Source organism: Anser brachyrhynchus (assembly GCF_964034855.1).
Source record: "Anser brachyrhynchus genome assembly, chromosome: Z".
NCBI classification, from domain to species: Eukaryota; Metazoa; Chordata; class Aves; order Anseriformes; family Anatidae; genus Anser; species Anser brachyrhynchus.
In genome coordinates, this window is record NC_137697.1 from 11,857,400 (window position 1) to 11,881,209 (window position 23,810).

Here is a 23,810-nt window from a genome sequence, read left to right on the forward strand (position 1 = left end):
GAAATATATGGATTTGGAGGGTGGACCATCCAGTGGATAAGGAATTGGCCCGACAGCCACACCCAGAGACTAGTGGTCAGTGGTTCTATGTCCAGGTGGAGACTGGTGATGAACGGTGTCCCTTAGGGGTCTGTCTTGGGAACAGTGCTTTTCAGTATCTTCATCAATGACATAGGTGGGATTTAGTGCATCCTCAGCAAGTTTGCAGACGACACTAAGCTGAGTGCTACAGTTGATAAAACAGAAGGAAGAGATGCCATTCAAAGGGCATCTGGAGAGGCTGGACAAATGGGCCCATGTGAATCGCATCAGGTTCATGTCCAAATGCAATGTGCTGCACCTGGGTTGGGGCAATCCCAGACATGAACACAAACTGGGAGAAGAACCCATAGACAACAGCCCTACAGAGAGAAACCTGGGGGTTCTGGTGGATGACAGGCTTGATGTGAGCCAGCAGCCCAGAAAGCCAACTGCATCCTGGGCTGCATCATCAACAGAGGAGGGGCCAGCAGGTCACTGGAGGTGATTGTTCCCCTCTACTATGCCTTTGTGATTCCCCACCTGGAGTACTGTGTACAGGTTTGGGGCCCTCAGCACAAGAAAGTTGTGGACCTCCAGAGGAGGGCTACAAAGATGATCAAAGGGCTAGAGAAACTCTCCTATAAAGAGAGGCTGAGAGAGCTGGGGATGTACAGCCTGGAGAAGAGAAGGCTCTGGGGAGACTTCATTGCAGCATTTCAATATTAAAGGGGTCTTATAAAAAAGAGAGTGAAGGACTCTTTACTGGAGTAGATAGTGATAGGACAACAGGGAATGGTCTTCAACTCAAAGAGGATAGATTTAGACTAGACTTTAGGAAAAAAAAATCACTGTAAGTGTAGTGAGGCACTGGAATATTGACAACATAACTTCAATTCTCTCTTACTGAGGGCATAACTTCCTCTCTCTCTTACTGAGGGCACAACTTCATATCTTATTGAGGACAGGCTCCCTTCTTATACCATTCGCTCCACAGCAGTACTTTTCCACTAACTATTCATTGGCCAACAACTTTGCCCAGTAGTAGCAAACACCCAGCAACTTCTATGTCTTAAGGACTGGAGAACAAGCAGTCCAAGACAGCAAGGCATCTCCTGAATCACCCTTCTTTGTTCCCTTTAAACTCTTTACATTCCTGATGGCCTCATCAAGAGCCCGATGTTATCACCAACCATGGGGCTTGTCGACCCCCATGGCCACACTCCCACACTGGAACAGGTTGCCCAGAGAAGTTGTGTATGCCCCGTCCCTGGAGGTGTTCAAGGCCAGGCTGGATGAGGCCTTGGCCAACCTGATCTAGTGAGAGGCATCCTTGCCTATGACAGGGGGGATTGGAGTTAGATGATCTTTAAGGTCCCTTCCAACCCGAGCCATTCTATGATTCAATGATTTCCTCTGTGCTGTTGCTCTTCAGGTGCTCTCCTGTTGACCTATGACCCTTCTCCAGGCTCTAGGCATCTATCCCTGACACAGACATCAAACTGCAAGGAGCAACATAGATGGAAGTTCCCCTCCCCCAGCAACTCTAGTTTAAAGCACTCTTCACCAGCTTGGCAAGCCTATGACCATAATGTTATTCCCCTTCTTGGGTAGGTTGACCCCACCAGCTCCCAGCAGACAAGGCTTCTCTAAATGAGCCCCATGGTCCAAGTAGCTGAACCCCTGCCTGTGGCACCAGTCCTGAAACCATCTTTTGATTTGCCAGATTTGACTGGCCCTTTCAACCCCCTTCTCTTTGACTGTTGGGACAGTTGAAAAAACTACCTGCACTCTTGAGTCCCTTACAGATGCTCCCAGGGATCTGTAATCCCTCCTGATGCTCCTCAGACTACTCCTGGCTGCATCACTGGTGCCCACATGAAACAATAGCAGATAATAGTCATTAGGCTGTATGAGGCTTGGCAGTTTCTTGGTGACATCCCTGAAGTGAGCCACCGATAAGCAGCAGAGTTCTCTCAAGAGCGGGTCAGGTTGGAAGACGAGTGCCTATGAACCTCTTGGAAGAGAGTTGCCTACTGCTATCACCTTTTCTTAGTTGCACTAGTTGTTATGTGGAGAGCAGGCTGTCTTACTCAGCTCCACACCCCCTGCAATGGGTCTGGCTTTTCGGTCTGCAGAGGGATGAAGCACTTCTGTAGGGGCACATTAGGCTTTGGGTTATGTAAAGAAGTTCAGTTCACGTGAGGTATATGAAGTTCAATATCCTAAATTACACTACTGCAGATTTTTAGAAACAAAAAAAAAAAAAAAAAGAAAGGTAGTAAAGCATCATTGGTTATGTAATATCTAACAATACAAGGATTTTAAGTAGTACTGAGAATATATATAGTGTTAACAGCTACAATATGGTTTAAGAACATGTAAAGCAATTTCAGATATACCTCTGTGGAGCTGATTTGACAATGAAAAACTACTCTTCGTTGCCTTGGTCCAAACTAAAAGTCTCTGAAAAATGTCTAAACAAGGTGGAACTTATTCTTCAAATGATGTAAAGCCTTATGAATATTTAATAAAGAAAATGCAAATTATTCTTCTTGATCCCTGCAGCTGATGCTATGAACATGCACATTTGTTACCTCACATTAGTACTAGAAATTACACGTAATTTGTGCAATCTATCACATCAGGATTTACAATTAACTTTTGTAGCTATAAATACTGATTTGATGAAGAGGGTTGAAGAGTTAGGATGCATAAGCAAATTGTCCTGAAATAGGTTTTCCTCGTTTTGTTCTGTTTGATGAATGAGAACTTCCACTGGCATAAACCAGTGTGGATTTATGGACACAGGAAGGTGTCAGTTTTTACAGAAGTAGGAAGGGACTTTTTAGTGTGGTACATCCAAAATTGTGCATAAGTCTTTGAAATGTATCCAGTTTTAAGAAAAAAAAAAAAAACTGACTAAAATCAATGCCTAGTAAATAACAGTAGGCTTTAAGACTTGCTTCTTTTTTCTGGCGTAATATAAACTGAAACAGAATCACACCTTAAACAACAATTATATTGCTCTCAAGGGTGTGAAATGACAGATTCATCTGAGGTAATCACATTTCACAAATGCATTTTGTTTCCTGGGAGAAAGAGGGATCATTGCCAATTTTAATGACACTGTTGAATTGGCAAGTGATCAAAGTGATTGTATTCCTTCAGCTAGAACAATCATAAAACACAGATCTGTACAATCATGATATTGAACAAAAAATATGGTGTTTCTATTTTATTATTATTATTATTATTTTTGTAAGAACTGATATTTGTGCATTATTCCATACCAGGACAAAAGATTATTTTTAATTTTCATTTTTGTTTATGAAAGTTTAACAAGCAGAAAGAAAAGCAATTGAGGGAATACAGCCATAGTAGACTAACAAAATATATCTCAATAGCTAAAAAAAATTCATGCCATACCTGTAGAATAAGACAGCACAAGCTCAATTTATAGGGATTGGAGCTTAGTCCAAAAGCTGCACAGCTGTAAAAGTCTTCCTAATGACAGTAAATAAAAATGTAGATTCACAAAGAAAGACTACATTAGTGTGATGCAGTTCAGCTCCTAGTTCTTAGGCTCCTAGAAGTTTAATGGAATTATTTAATGTTCTGATTGAGATACCTAGATTCCCTACGCATTTAGGGGTAAACTACATGAAGGACCTCATGCTAACACTAAATGCTGAGTATGACTATAGGCTCCCTAACCAACATGAGATTGTGAGGACACAGGTAGATTGTAAGTACACCTTTCCCAAGATTTAAGCATGCTTTGTACAAGTGAAGACATCTATAAAAATAAAATATTATTTAGATTGAATGGGACCTCTGGAGACCATTTGGTTCACTCCTTTTCAAAGCAGAGTCAATTTTGAACATACATCTGACTTTGAGATTAGATGAGGGTGCCTTGATCAGCTGAATTTTGAATTTCTTAAAGCAAGGAAATTCCACATCTTCTCTGGGCCACTGTTCCCTTTCTTTTTGAAATTTAAAAATGTTTACTCATCTACAGTCATCTACAAAATACAAAGAGAAGAAGAAGCATCATTACTGGAGGAGTCATTGTGTTACGTGATAAATCAGGTTCAGTTCTGTCCTCCACTGGAAGGAAATTTTTTACAAGACTCCCACCATGTACAAAATATTATGCAATTTGGAGGGAGGAGAGTGTGGTGATTTCACACTGATGGTTAGCTAAACTCCAGCACACCGCTCTCTCACTTCCCCACCTCAAAAGAACAGGGGGAGAAAATATGATGAAAAAAAAAAAAAAAAAGGCTCAATGGTTGAGATAAGGACAGTTTAATTAAAAGAAAAACAAACAAACAAACAGACAAACAAGCTCAAGCAGGCAAAGAAAAAAAAAATAAAGCTACTTTGAGGCAAAGGAAAAAAATGATTATTCTCTTCTACCCATCAGCAGGAGATGTTTGGCCATGTCTTGGGGCTTCCCAAAACACATAAGGCTTCAATACATGTAGTGCTTGTTCAGGAGGACATACATTTTCATAACAAGTGCTTCTCCTTCCCCTTTCCTAGTTTTTATTGTCAAGTCTGACGCCATATGATATGGAATATCCCTTTTAGGGCAGCTGCCCTGGCGATGTCCCCTTCCCACCTCTTTCCTACCCCCAGCCTGCTGGCTCTAGGGGGGTTGGAGGCAGTCTTGTTGCTGTGCCAGCACAGCTCAGCAATAGACAAAACACCAGTGTGATGTCAGAGCTGTTCTAGCTACAGGTGCAGAGCACAGCACTGTATGTACTGCTGTAAGAAAATGGGAAGTCTGTCCCAGCTGGACCCAGTACAGGGAGGCAGAGTGGTGGGAATAGATGGCAAACAGTACAACCTACTTAGTTGCAAACATGCCTGATGAAGCTGTTCTATTTCATGTGGAATAAATAAATGCCAAAGAAAGACAACCTGGAAACAGAAAGGCTCCCTTTTCTTTCCCATAGTAAGTTAGGTATGTCTCTGCGTAGAGAAATAAATTTAAAAATTCTTAAATGCTATATATTTATTTAAGGATAGCTATAATCAAGGTTCCTTATATGGTATGTTCTTCTTAGTAGACACTTATTTCCAGCAAAGTTGCATCAGCTCTGGAAGAAAGGGCTGACAGAGCAACTACACAAGATAGTAGAAGTAGGTTTCAGTTTAAAATGACAAGAGTGGGACTTGACTCTGCAGCTCTTGGGTAAAAGATACTTTCAAGCAGGGAAGGTAATGTCTTGTTATTTGTTTGAGCTCAGCAAGTTGTTCTCTAATGCTACCAAATAGGTCATGCAGGAAAGACTGAACATCTGGCTAACTTATGACTTCCTACAGAGTGTAGAGTTGGGCTATGTCTTAACAGCTGGACAGTCATAAAATTAAAATTCCTTTTAGGCTAAGATTCATTTTGCATCTACCATGAGAAGGAGCTGAGCTCCCTATGAAAAAATGACTGGACATCTCTCAGGCAGCAGATGACCTCTGAGGATCTATAAGCTCCTAGTCTGTTCGATAGGTGTAAAAGGTGCTCTCAGTCTAACCACAAATAAGTGAGGCTTCTTTTTTTGACACTGAGTAAAAGGTTAAAGAAAGACCTAGAATATATCCATGTGGAAATCTCAAAGCAATATTTCCTATGGATATGAAGCTACTTTTTGTGTTTGGTTTGCTGTCTTCTTGCAATCATCAAACTGAAAAAAAGGATAATTGCAAAGCGCAAACATTTCAGGAACAGCAAGAGAAATGATCTAAGGTGTTGAAATTTGCTTTTCAGTAACATACAAAATATTTTTTTCTAGTCATCAAAAAAAAATTCAATGATCATATCAATCCTCTGTTGAAAAGATTTTTCTGGTAGTAGACAGGCTTGAATTTTATCAGAAGAATGACAGAAACATAAAATCGTTAAGATTGGAAAAGACCTTCAAGATCATCTGGTCCAACCATCCCCCTACCACCAGCATTACCCACTAAACCATGTCTCTAAGCACCATGTCCAACCTGTCCTTAAACACCCCAGAGACGAGGACTCCACCACATCCCTGGGCAAACCATTCCAATGTCTGACTACTCTTTCTGAGAAGAAATGTCTCATAGTTTCCAACATGAACCTCTCCTGGCACAACTTGATGTCATTCCCTCTAGTCCTATCACTAGTTACCTGCGAGAAGAGGCCAACCCCCAGCTCCCCACAGCTTCCTTTCAGGGAGTTGTAGAGAGCAATAAGGTCTCCCCTGAGCCTCCTCTTCTCCAGACTAAACAACCCCAGCTCGCTCAGCCGCTCCTCACAGGACTTGTGTTCCAGGCCCTTTGCCAGCTTTGTAGCCCTTCTCTGGACACACTCCAGAGCCTCAATGTCTTTCTTGTAGTGAGGGTCCCAAAACTGAACTCAGTACTCAAAAAGAAAAAGCTTAATGGAAAATGAAGTTAGTTGAATTCCATATAGAAATAAGGTGCAATTCTTTATTAACAATGAGTATAAAAAATAATTAAAATACCCTCCCTAGGAATGCTGGATTTTCAGTCATTTGAGTCTTTAAATCAAGATTGGATAATTTTTATTTTAAGTATGCAATTACTTACGTGGAAGTTACAGACCACAAAAAATACAGTACAATGTTTTTTGCAGTTCTGCGAAGAAGAAGAGGCTACATGAAGGGATTTAGTTTCTTCTGTTTTCAAGTAAACTGTTCTGTTAATCTGTTATTATTTCTTTGCACCAGCCTTGACCATGAAATAAGTTGGAAAAACATGTATCACTAGTCTGTATTTTTCATTGACCAAAATAATAGCATTGAATGGTGAAGGTGTTAACATAAGAGAATATGAGGTGAATTAACAAGAAAATAAATAAATAAAAATATTTGGCCGTATGTTTCAAGTCATTTTCCAAATGAATGATTTGTCATTACAATCAAATCCATGATTTAAAAATCACTTTTCTTATATTAAGTGTCCTGCGCTACTGTGGGCTCACTGACTCTTCCTCTCTACAGTGCTTTTATCTTACTTAAGCTTAAAAGATCTGTAACTGTGGTAAATATTTCTTCATTTCATTTTCTAGCATTGTCATTTGCTATTAATTACATAATATATATAATTATATAATTATATATATGTATAATATTATATATATATATATAATATAATTATATAATAACCAAAATAACCAAGGTAACCACTGAAACAGTGACAAGTCAAAAGACATATTAATTGAAAAGGTGGCATCCCTGCCTGTGGCAGGGGGTTTGGAACTAGATGATCTTAAATGTCCCTTCCAACCCAAGCTGTTCTGTGATTCTATGAAAAGCATGCCGCTTATCATTGACTATAACATTCCAGATGAATATGAGAGGGCATTTCTTTACTGTGAAGGTAACAGAGAACTGGAACAGGTCGCCCTGAGAGGTTGTGGAGTCTCCATCTCTGGAGATATTCAAAACCCACCTGGATGTCATCCTGTACAACATGCTTTAGGTGATCCTGCTCAGCCAGGGTGTTGGACCAGGTGATCTTCATAGTTCCCTTCCAACCTTGGCCATTTTGTGATTCTGTGATTCTGTGATAATATGAAGAATAAAACACATATTTAGTTATTCCCAAAGTGTGAAGTCATAGGTATAAATCAGAGTACTCTGGAGTCTAGAAAGAAAAGTATTTCTCAAACTTCTACTTGGCACAAGTGCTGAGTGTAACTCTGTGAAATTAACAGCCTTAAAAAAAAAATTAAAAAAATGTAGATATAATCCATCAATGGCGTCAAAAGCCATAGAGCAGCTATGGATTCAAAGTTGTAATCAGAATATTCACCTACAGGAAATCACAAGTAATTCTTACCTACTTATCATTTCAGGATACATTATAATGTATCCTGAAACACATTTATCTTTAATAGAATATTAAACTTCAAAGAATTAAGATGCAGTTTATAAAAATTAGGCCTATATAATTGCTGTACTAGTTTTGTACAATTTTTAATTTACATAATTCTAAGCAGGAAATGTAGCAACAATACTTGATCTAAGATATTTAAATGGTGATAACCATACTTCATAAGATTCTAGCCCTTTAGAAAGCTGTAACTAAACTGATTAGAGATAGTTTCAAGTATGTGAAAAACTGAGACTGAGATGCTCTGTTAAGCAATGTAAAAGGCTTTACAGTATGATTAGAAAGTCCAAAAAGTTATTTCAGTTAGTATGTGGAGATTTTTACTCAGGCAGTTAATGATAGGATAAGGGGAAATGGTTTAAAAATAAGAGGGGAGATTTAGGTTAGAAGTAAGGAAGAAATTCACTATGAGGGTGATGAGGCATTGAAACAGGTTGCCCAGAGAAGCTGTGGATAGCCCATCCCTGGAAGTGTTCAAGGCCAGGCTGGATGGGGCTTGGAACAACCTGGTCTAGTGGAAGGTGTCCCTGCTCATAACAGGGGAGGGGTGGAGTTGGATGATCTTTAAGGTCCTTTCCAACCCGAACCATTCTATGATTCTATGGTTTTTCTCCTCCCTCAAAGTCAAATATTTACTGCTGTCCATTAAATTGCTGTCCAAAGTAGGTTTTATTACCTCATACTCTTTCATAGGAGCATCTCATAGTATTGTGTTTGTACACACTTCTCTTTTTCTTCAATTAGAGGTATTTTTGACATTTTACAACTGATAATTATGCCAAAATAGAAGTTTGACTTTTATATAGGTCTTTGAGCACTGCTATAAGGTACGTAATGAATCGTGAAAGTAGAGCTATAGAGTTATTTATACTAAAGTAATAAATTTCAAACACCTTGTAGTCCACTACATTGTTCTTTATCTCATAATTTCTGAGGCTTAAAAAGCAGGAGAAATGCATTTATATACTGTTGCTAATATTGTATAGTACATGCAACATAGACAAAAAAGTTCAGGTACCATACTGAAGATGCCATACTTGTGCCCACCCAAAAGAAGACCATCTTAACTCAGCAAATGAAACGTTACTTTTCAGCCGTTGCTTTTATTTTGAGGTGTGAAAGAACAAATCTACCTTTTTTTTTTTTATTATTTTTATTTTTTCTAAATTCATTGGGCAAGTTTGAGAAGAAAAATACCACTGTGAATGTATTACTGTATTGATCAACTAAACATAGCTTAATTTAGATTTTACAGTCCATTTTAGAGTGGTTCGACTGTGGCTAAAATCACTCCAGCTTTGATTTCTTAATAGAGCACACTGAGCTGAGCATTTTCTTTTTAGAGTGAATGATCTATCCTTGCTTTGCTTATAAACTGTATATGTGGGAGCTATGTAGATAATTATTAAAGGAAGACAGGGCCCAGAATATTGAAAAATACTTATCTGTGCTGCATATTACAGAAGATGCACATATACGAACAATGGATCTCACGGTTCCCATTAAAAGTAATATAGATTAGCAGTAAAATCTCATATTTTTAAAGATGTTTTAGAATAGTGTAATCACTCTGAGAACAGTTGTAAAGCATTAAGCATTAAAAACTTGAAAGCAGTCTACGCTGTGATTAGTGTTATCCTTTTCTACCATGCCTGATGTATTACTTTCTCAAGGCCTACAGCACTTGCCCAGGACATGAAGAAAGAGTGGGCTCTATTCTGAAAAGTGTAAAATCTTCTTGCCAGCAATAGCACGTTTATAAAGTGTTATGATTTGCAAAAGCAAATCACATTATATAGGTTGTATTTATAACTTTGTAGTCAATGCTTTAAAATGGGGGTCACTGTGACCCCTGCTTTCCAACCAGCCACCTTCCCCCTTTCCTCTCTAATATGTCTCTGCCCTCCACAGTCTACTTCTGGTTACCTCTGTGGTATTTCTGAGCAAATACCAGCAGCTAGAAGGGCTACAGCATGGTGATACTGCTTTTGTCCAACCCCAGTTAACACAGTAAAAACTTAAAAATCACAACAGTATGGCAGCATGTGTCGGAAATATTTGCACACTCATTCCAATGACAACTAATTTCAGTTACTTCTGTTTGGTCACTGGAACAGCTAATTCATCGTCTTGTGTATAGAATAGATATGGGAATCATTTCCTTGGAAAAAAATGATCAGTGGGATTACCTATAGGACAGACATGGTGCATCTTTGCTAACTGACAGTTGTTCCATTTAGTTTGTTTATTTTTTCTTGTGAAGTTGTGCTTGAACAAAAGGAGAGAGTGAATTTTGCACTGCAGGGAATAGGTTAAGAAAAACAACTATCTGTGTACACAGATGAATTTCTATTGCAAGGAACATGAATCTTGTAGTGAATAGGGCTAAAGAGAGAATTGGAACCACAAAACCAACAACCCACAAACAGTACAAAGCTTATTACAGAGAATACTGCAAGGTAAGAGAGATCATGTGTTAGGAAAGTGAAGTAGAGGTGTAATTATTAGAAGAGAAAATAAATAACATGCACTGAATTAAATTAGAAACAAACTGGAGAGGTAATGAATTTTGAGTTTTACAATGAAATGAAATTAAAATACTCATTTTATAAGAATTTGAACAATGACTGTACAGGCAAGGCATTAGGGAGTCCTAATCCTATTAAATCTAATCGTTACAATGTCTATTTCTGCATACAGAATGATTTTGCACACAGAAGACTAAATTAGAGCATATTGCAGGGTTTAATATTTTTTTTTCCAGACAACACAATGGGACAAATTCTGCCCTTCCAAAATGCACACACAATCACAATTTCTATTAAGTTCATGCCATTAAGAGACTTAGGTGTTACTCAGAGCACCTGGGGCAAGCTTCTTGATCTGCTTGTGACACTTGTCGTGTGAATTTCAACAAGTTACTTAAAGTTTTCATGCCCCTATCACCCACTTATTGCCTGCTGTTAATATTCTCCTTTTCTCAGATAAAAGAAGAAAAAAATATTTTAACCAGCTAAAAACAAAAAGAAAAATTAGTACAATGCTAGAACCTTAAAGTATCATCATCATCATTCATCATCATCACAGGGGTTACTTTAATGAAATAATATACATGGTGACTGCATTACAGATCCAATTTTTTTTCCTATCTCCTTTTTGTTTCTTATCTCTATTTTTAGTTCCAAACATCTTTCCCAATCTGGTCATGGAAAAGGAAAAGAAGAGCAAAAAGAGAAGCAAAAGGAAAGGCATCATCCAGACCCCAATAGACTATTCTGATAGATGAAGAAAATGTTCCCTCTGATTATGGAAGCAGTTGTGATATAGTAGAGAAGAAAACAATAATGAGAAAGAGAATAGAGACAGGATATATAGAGGAGGATGGAGAGTTCAATGAAGCTGCATCTTTTTAAAATTGTTATAATTTTTCACAGTGGACACTTGTGGGACAAAAACCAAGCCTCTGATCTTGGGCATATGCACTGATGAAAATTTGAAAAGTATTTTTAATTCTTTTCTCTCATCTCTGAGACATAAATCTGGATGATTTTATCTTCTCCAATATGAATGTGTTGTTTCCCAGAGACAATGTTCCTAGTACAGCTATATTCAGTGTGACTTAATCCTGCAAGCACTTAGGCACCAGTTCCATTGAACCTGATGTAAGCATATTTCACGGGTGTTTCATGATGCTCACTGTGAATGCCAAGAAAAAAATATTCCCAAGATGGCAGATATATTACCTGATTTACTATTTTTATTTTTATCCCTACTCTGAAGCATCAGGAATACTGTGTCACCTGAAAATGGGATCATGTATTTACAGTAGAAAATGAATATACTGATTTGTTCTGAAAAATCCTATATCCCCTCAGAGGTGACATTTTATTTACCTTTTTGTTGGAGCATTTTTCTTATGCTGGAGCATTATGGAACATTATGTCATTACTGGTGCTGAGCTGTAAAAGAGTGGGACTAAAGAAGGTACCACTAGGTACTACCTATTTGCACATCAGTTTTCCCTGCAGAAACTGTAAAAGCTAATAGTTGTACAAAAGATCACGTAGCAGAGAGATGCCTCTACCAAGATAACAACTGTGAATAAACATATCCATCATGATGTTCATAAGTGTTGATCTTTTTAATTCATTTTCCCCAGAAATTATATCATTGGCATTTTCTGTTTCTGGGATTGGTCCCATCTTTGGCTTTACTTTGGTCTTCAAACTACTGTGGATCACTGCAGCTTAAGAATAATACCGTAATTCACTTGGAACCCTGTGTCAACCCCCACCCCCCACCCCACCCCCGTCTTCTCTCCCACAGAATAAAACAAAACAGAAAAACACTCGAAGATGTTGATTGCAGCAAGAACATGCAACTTTTGCAGTGGTAAAATGACCTTGTAGTACATCACTGGAGTTCAACATGAAGTGAACATCATGTTGTACCTATAAAAGAGAGATAACCCTAGACACATCTGATAACTTTCTTTGATAAAATAAGACCATATTAGGCAAGGGAAATGAAATAGATGTAATCTATCTGAATTTCAATAAAGCATTTGATGTGACAGTCACCATTTAAAAGGCAGAAGATAAGGATGAGAACATGAATTGTAGGGATGATAATAGATGGGCTAGAGCAAAGAAAGAAGAAAATGAAAGAAAGAAGTTAGTTGAAAGAAAGAAAGAAGGAAAGAAAGAAGGAAAGAAAGAAGGAAAGAAGGAAAGAAAAAAAAGAAGGAAAGAAGGAAAGAGAAAGCAGGAAAGAAAGAAGGAAAAAGAGGGAAAGAAGGAAAGAGGGAAAGAGGGAAAGAAAGAAGGAAAGAAGGAAAAAAGAGGGAAAGAGGGAAAGAGGGAAGAAGGAAAGAAAGAAGGAAAGAAAAGAAACGAAGGAAGGAAGGAAGGAAGGAAGGAAGGAAGGAAGGAAGGAAGGAAGGAAGGAAGGAAGGAAGGAAGGAAGGAAGAGAAAGAAAGAAAGAAGGAAAGAAGGAAAAAGAAAGAAAGAAAGAAAGAAAGAAAGAAAGAAAGAAAGAGAAAGAAAGAAAGAAAGAAAAGAAAGAAAGAAAAGAAAGAAAGAAAGAAAGAAAGAAAGAAAGAAAGAAAGAAAGAGAAATAAAAAGAAAGAAGAAAGAAAGAAAGAAAGAAAGAAAGAAAGAAAGAAAGAGAAAGAAAAAGAAAGAAAGAAAGAAAAAGAAAGAGAAAGAAAGAAAGAAAGAAAGAAAGAAAGAGAAAGAAAAAGAAAGAAAGAAAGAAAAGGAAAGAGAAAGAAAGAAAGAAAGAAAGAAAGAAAGAAAGAAAGAAAGAAAGAAAGAAAGAAAGAAAGAAAGAAAGAAAGAAAGAAAGAGAAAGAAAAAGAGAAAGAAAGAATAAATATGAAGGAAAGAAGGAAAGAAAGAAAGAGGACAGAAAGAAAGAAAGAAAGAGAGAAAGAAGGAAAGGAAGAAGGAAAGAAAGAAAGAAGGAAAAGAAGAAGGAAAGAAAGAATGAAAAGGAAAGAAGGAAAAAGAGGGAAAGAAGGAAAGAGGGAAAGAGGGAAAGAGGGAAAGAGGGAAAGAAAGAGGGAAAGAAGGAAAGAGGGAAAGAGGGAAAGAAGGAAAGAGGGAAAGAAGGAAAGAGGGAAAGCGGGAAAGAAGGAAAGAATGAAAAAAGGAAAGAACAGAAAAGGGAGGAAGGAAGGAAGGAAGGAAGGAAGGAAGGAAGGAAGGAAGGAAGGAAGGAAGGAAGGAAGGAAGGAAGGGAGGGAGGGAGGGAGGAGGGAAGGAAGGGAGGATTTTTTTTCTGTAAGAGATTGCTGAAAAGAGGAAGGGAGCCATCTTGGGGAAGGTTGAAAAATTCTACAAAAAGGGGGGCAATTATCTGTCAGAAGGGATATATTGCTTCTGATACTGACATTATAGGGAATCTCTTGAGGCCACTTTTCCATGATTATTTAATATTTATCATTAAAACCTCTTCAAAATAAAGGCAGGAACATTACTGCTGATTGACCCTCAAGTTCTCAAAAATTCTTTGGAAAAACAGTCTCTCCATACAATAGTTAAGGGTTATGAGCAATGGGTATGACATCTGGGCATCCATTCAAAATAATATTGTATTTCAGAAAGCCCACACTGACAGGGAACGTGGAAGTCCATCTAGACTGAAATGTCAGAAAGTCTGCCACAGAGCAGGATGAGAGTAGGTGAAGGTGAGAGCATTGCAGGAAGTTTGCAATGCTTTGTTATTTTATTTATTTATTTTTTTTTAAGCACAGGCAAAAAATTCTTTGCTAAGCTTCGTTTCCAAATTTCCTGCTGTATTTCTCCTGAGAGTGCAAGTCAGAATATCACCTTTTAGTTCAGCTCGTCGGGACCACACAGAAGTTCAAAATAGTCTGATGAGGCTGGCAAAGAGTTCCCTGCTCCAAGGGAGGGCTTGTGTGAGTGGCTGGGTGCAAAGCTACAAGATACCACCCAGATTCGGGCAGGATCCCAGTTTCAGGATTAACGTCATACAGGAACAAATGCTTTCAGAGGAAATCCCTGAGAGTACTGGGTCAGTTTTTAATGTTGCTCAGAAAGTATTCATAAATTATACATTGCTACAGTGATGGATCATAATTATAATTTACCATAATTCATTCAGGATTCATGTGAATGTTGTGGGCACATCCTACTGATGTCAGGTAATCCAAGCATTGAATTTACAGAAAGTGTGTACAGTGGATTCAATCTGTACTCCCAAAGGACAAGATTGATGAGTCATGAAACTACTTCTGCCAAGTGAGGCTAAAGGGGAAATGACAGTCCTGTCTTCCGCTGGGATTGATCTAATTCTGCTGGGTTATCAGGGTCCTATCCAGAACAGAGAAAATTACTGCTCTTAGTAAATAATGAGATTACCATAGTTAATTATTGTGTTCTGGTTTTTGATTCTGATTCAACAGTGATCCAGAAGTAGTGCAATGAAAATGTCAATGTTGTTAAATGTAGTAGTGAAAAGCAGCACAATTTTGGTAACAAATGCAAGAGCTGAGAAGACCTCTTACCTCCCTGAGCTTTAGAAGCCAAGCAACATCAATGGGGTCAGTAGGGTCAGTGTGGGTGTCAGCAGTTTGGATGTGCTCAGGAGCAGGTTAGCTAAATTTGACACCAGCAGCAGGTATGCTGGTGAAGAAGAAGATCCCAGTACCCTTGCAGGGCTCCTGTATGAGCAAGAGCATCTGCATGCACAGCTAGAGCCCTGCTCTGAAATGCAAGGACAAAATCGATGGGGGATCTAGACAGACCAGATCAGATCAGTGTTTCCATCCCAAATGCTGAAATGAGGCAGATCCAGAAATAAGGTTTAAATGTATGGTTCAGTTCAGCTTTTCTGTTAAGTGACATAAATCCTGAGGAGAATTTATTTTGCATTGTGTGATTCTGATTATATAAAAAGTGCTAACGGTATGACTAATCATCTTACCAGCAACTACATACAATTCTCCTTCAGGACTCTGTTTTTAAGAGCAGGACTCCAGAGCTGTTTTGTTTTTTTTTCTTTTTTTTTTGTTTGTTTTGTTTTGTTTTGTTTTGTTTGTTTGATTGATTGATTGATTGGTTGTATGTGTGTGAATGTGTGTGTGTGTTTTGTTCTGTTCTGTTTTGTTTTATTTTGTTTTCCTCCATCTGTGCTCTTTGAATGGGAAGCTGCTGTGGATGTAAACTTATCAGAAATGTTACAGACATGTAAGACAACAGTTCTTAGTTAGTGTAATTCTGATAATTTTTAGCTGCTTCTGTAGGTCTGCAGAATAAAATAATCTGAAAAGGCTGGCCTCTCATTTTAGTATATCACCACATAAATCTTTCTGGTCTCTGACCTTCTGAATTACTTGTAAGTCATATTTTTAAGAAGAGCCTGTCTCTTCTCATATAAGATGTTCATTTGCCTTCTAATTTATGACTCAAGATATGAATCTTCAACTCTCTGATCTGTCAGTTTTCACTACTTTTCATTTATTTATTTATTTACTATTGGATTCTATAATGGTGACATTTGCAGACTTCACTCAAGTAGAATTTTCATTTCACTTCATGTTTCTATTTGTTTTCATTTCACTTAAACATACTTGTTTGAACAACTTATATTTAATGATTGGAAGAATAAAGTAGCTTTGCTTTGGGAGTGTAAAGTATATGAAAACTGTGTAAACTCGATGTCTTAAAAATACACATTTTAATAGAATGAGATCAAATGTTGAATGTTAAGCCTTGTGATTTACAGTGAATTCTGACTCCATGTGATTTAAAACTGAATAAGGTAACTTTCTGTTTTTTTTTTTTTTTTTTTTTTTCTTTTTCCTTCCTAATAATGATGTGGTTTACTTAATAAATGGTCATCTGACTGCATGTTGGCAAGATGCAATTTTGCCTCCATTGCACTCTGTAGGAATTTAGAACACTGCTAAACAAAGTCCTGTGATCCCTCCATTTTCATTCTTTTCCTAATGATGAAAAAGACATCTGTCTCTCCTTTGAACTGCTTTTTAAAAAATTAATCTGAATTATTTGGCTGTCTTGAAACCTCTTTTTATGGCAATTGTAACTGGTAACATTTATCAAGAGTCTTAACATTTTTAATGTACATTTTATATGGCTGCAAATTTTTAATATTCTGTAGATCTGTTGTATAATAGAAAATCATGCTGTTCCAATAATTTACATTTCAGGGATAAAAATCAAAAAGATTTTAAAACTTGTTTGGAAAAATTGGAGATGGCTTTAATCAGATAAAAGGTGAAGTTCTGTGTCTTTGCTGAATAGATATTTTTTGAAAGCTGTGGATTAAGCATCATTAAAGCATCTTCTAATTTACAGTGTTACATCTGTCAGAGAAAACATCTGTTCTTCAGTTCTCCAGGCACTTTGTGCACACACATAACCCGGAAAAAAAAATAATAAAAAAAATAGAAAAAGATAAACTGATATGAAAGGAGAGACAGAAGGCATCTGGGACCGCGGAAAGAAAAATAAGTGAATCCACAAGGAAGAGAAGGTAATGTTCACAGCGTTACTCGGAACCTCCTGCACCAGCTTGGAAGGATCAGTGAGACTTTTTCTTTGGATCAGAAAGATTCAAAAGTGGCTTTTTATCTGGAACTGAGCTGAGAGAGCTGTCTTCATTGATCTTGTAAGGTACTCAGACTCAGACGGTGTTCGCCATGCTTGGTGTTTCTTTCAATCTACTCACTTTTTTTTTTTTTTCAGATGAAATTTCTCAGCCACTGAAGAGAGAACCAACACCACTCTGAGGCAGGGAAATGTCAGAGATGAACACAACCATCTGACATTCAGCTTGGGCAAGGATGGCTCAGCTGGGCTTCTGCACCCCAAAGACAGCTGTGAAATCTCTGTCCCTTGACTTTCAGATCCCTTTCTGATCTCTAAAGAGGATTGCACTTCTGCTTCACATATCTGTCAGATGCTTTTTGCAACTTGGTACATTACAGAATGGGGCAGAGGTTACCTGAAATGCCATCTGAAAGTTTCTTTTCTCTGAATAAATCTTGTACGTGGTAATATCCTAGTGAAGAGCTGAGTCCATATTTTTTTAACAAATAGTCACTATGGGAAATGGTCTATGTGTATAAACATTAGTTTGAGGATCTTACATAACTTGTACTTGAAGACAAAATTATCCTACAGGTCAGTATGATATAATACGTGGAGATTTTACACCTGTGAATAAATATGGCTAAATATGTTTATAAACAGGTGACTAGAATGAAATTGCAGATCAAAAAGATAAGAATCACCATGTTATGAGAAGGTCATTTGCTTTGTTCTTTACTGCTGAGAACAAATACTTTTCAGGACTTTCTTCTCCAGTTTAAGAATCTCCAGTTTAAGACATGGGATCGAGTACACCCTCAGCAAATTTACAGATGACACCAAGCTGAGTGGTGCAGTTGATACAATAGAAGGAAGGGATGACATCCAAAGGGACCTGGACAAGCTTGAGAAGTGGGCCCATGTGAACTTGATGAGGTTCAACAAGTCCAAATGCAAGGTGCTGCACCTGGGCTGGGGCAATCCCAGAGCACAGACTGGGAGAAGAACTCATTGAGAACAGCCCTGCAGAGGAGGACTTGGGGGTTCTGGTGGATGAAAAGCTCGACATGAGCCAGCAGTGTGTGCCTGCAGCCCAGAAGACCAACTGCATCCTGGGCTGCACCAACAGAGGAGTGGGCAGCAGGTGGAGGGAGGGGATGGTGCCCCTCTGCTCTGCCCTTTTGAGGCCCCACCTGAAGTGCTGTGTCCAGGTCTGGGGCCCCCAGCACAAGAGGGATGTGGAGCTGTTAGAGCGGGTCCAGAGGAGGGCCATGAGGACGATCAGAGGGCTGGAACACCTCTCCTTTGAAGACAGGGTGAGAGAGCTAGAGCTCTTCCTACAGAAGAGAAGGCTCTGGGGTGACCTCATTGCGATTATATAAAAGATGGGGAGCAACTCTTTGCTCAATTGGATAATGACAGGACAAGGGGGAATGGTTTTAAGCTAAAAGAGTGGAGATTTAGATTATAGATTAAAAGGAAATTCTTCACTCACAGGGTGGTGAGGCAACAGAACATGTTGCCCAGAGAGGTTGTGGCTGCCCCATCCCTGGAGGTGTTCAAGACCAGGTTAGACGAGGTCCTGAGCAAGCTGATCTAGTAGGTGGTGTCCCTGCCTATGGCAGAGGGGTTAGAACTAGATGATCTTTGAGGTCCCTTCCAACACAAGCCATTCTATGATTCACTATGGTATGATTTAAGCCCCTATACTGCTGTAAAAGTAGTTTTGATTTTATCTATCCTCTTTCTTTCCTTCCTCCAATTTAGATCCACAACACTAAAGATTCTTAGAGAAAGTTAGAAGGTGTTTTTACTCAAGTCGTTACTTTAGAAGAAATATTAGTACAGTATCATTAAACTGTAGTTCAAAAATGTGGCTTGGATCTGTTCTTCCTGAACACTTAATAGACCACGCATGAGTATTATCTTGCAGTATCCTAATATGCTGTCCTCAGTCTGCACAGTTGAGGAAACTGTTTCAAGCTTCTTTGTCTTTCACTACATTTTTTGCATGGCAGGAAGGAAGAAATGGTAAAATTTGGCTCAGGCCTGAAAGGTTACAGCTAACCAGGAGAGCAGTCTCTACTGATATGTTATGGTACTGAGTGTTTTCATATGACCTTAGGGATGTGGATTTGCTTACACTTATTTGACCTGCTTATTATCACCTTGTTAAACTAATGTAAGGTGTTTTACATCTGCTGCTAACTCATTTTTGTCCAATCCAGCTTGCTGAAATGAGACCCTGTCTCATGAAGATCCAGGAGGCATTATCTGATGAAGAAACTCTGGGGTTTTGCATTGTGGGAGTATGGGTAACCAAAATCAGCCACTGCCTGAAAAACATGATCCGACTACATTGCAAATCTTTGAAATGTTGGACAGGTTGTGGAAATTTTCATTTCTTCACAGATGTGAGATTAATGTGAAAAAAGGAAGGAGGGACACCACCAAACTCCAGTGAAGATTGTGGAGATCCTGAATATATTGTGCAGTGCTGTGGTAATTCACCCTGCCTACCTTTTAGCACTTGAGGAGGGAGGTTGCTCTTATTAGGCTCCCTAGGAAAAAGAAAACTTGTTCAGAGAGGAATTCTGAGTGCTCCCACTAACAACTTGCCTGTATGACTGCAACTCAAAACTAGTCTCCTGAGTTGCCTAATATTAGTCAGTGTGAATACTAGCCCTCAAATAGCTATTTTAGATGTTGAATTTCCATTAGAGTGAAGTACCGCATATCCCATGAGTGGTAGGACATTCCCATATGGACTGAAGAAGACATTGCACACAATAATTATTTTTCTGCTTCTCGTGTAAAGTTTTCATAACCTGTACCCTCTCATAGTTAAACCAAACCACTGGTGTAGAAATAACTGTAATTGCTGAGATATCTTTGCAGAAGTCTTATGATTTAAATCAAATCTCTCGTGCTTGAAAACATTTTTCTCAACTTTTTAACACAATCTGCACTAATAGGGTAAAAATCCCATTATATATATAGCTCTGAAATCTAAGTTGTTTTTGGTGGAGGTATGAGAGAAAATTAGTTAAGTATGTAAGCCCAAATTTATTGAGCTACAATAACGATAGCAAGTCTCTACTGTATTCTCCTATGGATATTTCATTCATCAATACCTCACAAGTCCCTAATGAATAATTTAACTGGCCAAGCTAAATGGCTATTTAAGAGCTACTATTTATAGCAGGATAGTATTTAACTCATATTCTTTTTCAAACCGAGCACTTATGGCTATTTCAGATCTATCTAGTCACTAATACTGGTTTGAATGTCTCCGTTGTCTACTTTCACTGCACTTTAATGTTTGGTGCTATCCTTGTCAGTATATGGTGTAAGCACCCTGTCAGTATAATGGTGTAAGCACCCTGAGGAAGGGTTAGTATTTATTCCAAAATAGCCAGCCCACTTGAGTAAGTCCAGGTGTGACTGTGAACAATGTTAGCTACATAGTACTTGATTCATAATTGCGTACATACAATTTCCACCAATACTATAAAGAAATTATTGTGATATTTGTTACTGTAATGGTAATACAGTAAGGAAGAAGGAGAAGAAGAAGAAGTAGAAGAAGAAGAAGGAGAAGAAGGAGAAGGAGAAGAAGGAGAAGAAGGAGAAGAAGAAGGAGGAGAAGAAGAAGAAGAAGAAGAAGAAGAAGAAGAAGAAAGAAGAAGAAGAAGAAGAAGAAGAAAGAAGAAGAAAAGAAGAAGAAGAAAGAAGAAGAAAGAAGAAAAGAAGAAGATAGAAGAAGAAAAGAAGAAGAAAGAAGAAGAAGAAGAAAGAAGAAGAAGAAGAAGAAAGAAGAAGAAGAAAGAAGAAAAGAAGAAGAAAGAAGAAGAAGAAAGAAGAAGAAGAAGAAAAAAGAAGAAAAGAAGAAGAAAGAAGAAGAAGAAAGAAGAAAGAAGAAGAAGAAGAAGAAGAAAGAAGAAGAAGAAGAAAGAAGAAGAAGAAAGAAGAAGAAAAGAAGAAGAAGATGAAGAAGAAGATGAAGAAGAAGAAGAAGAAGAAGAAGAAGAAGAAGAAGAAGAAGAAGAAGAAGAAGAAGAAGAAGAAGAAGAAGAAGAAGAAGAAGAAGAAGAAAAGGTATTTTTAGGTGCCAAAAAAAAAAAATGTTACCAGGCCCTCTGTCCCAAAATAAATCTGGAATTCATAGCCCCAGGTCACTACCATTAAGTATGTAAAGCTATGTTTTACTTATCCTGACAATTATGTAACTAATGATTGTTTTCTGAATAGCTCATCATATAGAATATCTTAGATAAGAATCAATTATGATTAGACAATGGAAAACCAGAATTAGTTGTACATTCCATTATCTTTGTCCTTAATGTGTAAATGACTTGTGATGACCCATGAAGGTGAAAATAATGAAGTACTTGGTAGGTCACTAGGTACTTTTAACAGTTTCTGAGTTCAATTACAGACGGGAATGCTGTAATGTTTTTGGTGATATCCACTCAAATTTGAATATATATGTCACCTGACCTATAGGTCATCAACACTGAAATATGTGAGACAGATACCTGCAATTTACGAAAGGTGTAAAAAAAAGAAGTAAAGCATCATCAGGTCCCCTGTGTAACATTCTCATCCAAATCTAAAGTCACTTTATGTTATTTCCAGTGTAAATTAAGTGGGACAAATCTGAAGTCCCTCTCTTTGTGAAAAAGTATCCACACAAAATTTAGTGACATTGAACCAATCTATACAACCTTCCTGACCATTCTTGTATAAACAGTCATAAAAGACTGACCTATTGCCAAATGTTGGTTGTATAATTGTCCATGCTAAGTATGAACAAGGTGTGATGCTGGCTGTGATATCCCACCGGGACTCATTATCAAATTCCTGTTTTACTCAACATGGTCTCCTCTAATAAGTGTTTCACAAATGTCATCTGTTCGGGTCAGGTAAGCAAGGTGTGATACTACTCAGAAGTAGCATTGTACTTTCCCAGCTCAGAAACTGCAGCATGATCTCCATTGTAGCTTTATTGGCACTGTGCAAAGAACAAAAGGCAGAGTAAAGCTGGCAGTAGGGGTCAAGGTGCATGAACTGTTTATAGCAAAGACTTTAGGCATGTAAAAAATAGAGAAACTATAATGTTGTATTCTACAAAGTTCTGAAACAGAGATGGCAACACTTTCATAAATATATTTAAATATTTATATATTAAATTAATATTTAAATATATATGTATATACATACCTGTACAGTGCTAAAGTTTATGTTTCTGATTGCAAGCATTTCTTGATCCAGCAGCGTTACAGTACGGTAACTGCAGCAGTGCCACTGCTGGTAGCAGACCACAAGTTTTTTATGGAGTCTGGAAGGCCCCAGCATTGAGGCTTGTCAGGCTTGATTCATCTAAACTTCCCTTGACATACCTGAAGCTTTGTTTATTTATCTGTAAGTGCAATTTGTATAATGACTGGTTTGCCATGTCTAATTTATTTCATTTTTCTTCATAAAGTAATCATGTTTTTATACAGATAGTAGAAATGGACCTATTCTGTGTAGAGTAAGATAATGATGAGTCTGATATAATTATATACTGTGGAAAAGCACAGGCATGGTATGGTATCTGAGGCCTTGAGAAGCTGGGGCAGAGGACAAAACATACAGACTTGGGGCACAGTCTGGCATTGGATTCCTCCTGTCTGTGAGATGTCGCTAGTGGTCGGTTAAAGAAATGCAACTCTGAAGCTCGGCAGAGCAGGGTTAATAGAGAACATAGAAAGAGTTGGAGAAGCTAACATATTTAAAAAACACCATACATAACAAATTGGAAATAACACGGATTCACAGACCAGCGAAGAAAGAGCAAGTTGTAAAAAACATGTTAGGAAAAATAGGAATTACCCCTGGTAAATCCTAGACTGAGGAAGAAGACATAAGTAACAACAGCAGACACCACCTGGAGAAGGACACAGGGAACTGTTGCCAGGATGTACACTCTACTAGCACCACCAAATGGACACCATCAACATTAGAATCACAGGAGGCAATGAAAGGAAAGGAAATTGATAACACCATAGAAAGGCATAGATAAGAGGAAGTAATTGTGTACATTGGGTATAGCAATATAATTTTATCATTTTGAAGCTTATTTTCTGTGATAGTGTTTTCTTTATTTTGTTTTCCTTTTTTTTCATAAAAAAATGGATCTTCATTAATAATATCTTGTTGATTATATTATTAAGATTTCATTTATACTAGCAATAAATTCCTGGCTCTACCTATTAGTTTCCTGTTTGCCCATAGGAATAGCACAATACAATTTTTAAAATGGGCTGGAGGAATCAATATGTGATTTGATTTGATTTGATAGTCATACTAAGCTATCAAAATCTGAGCAGGTTAACCTGGATGTTCTGAAGCAGCCAAATGGAAAATTAGGATGTGTATAAAATCGTGACTGGCCACAAGGGACATAGACGTTCACAAAGCAGAACTTCATTGTTTCTTTGGTCTTGAATTAAAACTTGAGTGCATGTTGGCAGATTTGATTTTCATGGTGAATGACTCTGGACTGTTGTAAAATACTGAGGTGTTGTTTGAGTGACAGAAAAAAAATATGTCAGCTTTGTAAAATCACATTTTTTCCTGGTTTAGTCAAGATATTTAGCATAAGTTTTCTAATTTGGGAATTTAGGATCTAAAGTCAGAAAAACTAATTCTGGAAAAAGGGAAGACTGTAACAGAAAGATCATTGAATATCTGCTCCAGAAATTTGGCACCAAGTGATGACACCATAATTTTAAAATGTTGGGGTGGAGGTGAGAGGTAAATTACTTGATACTGG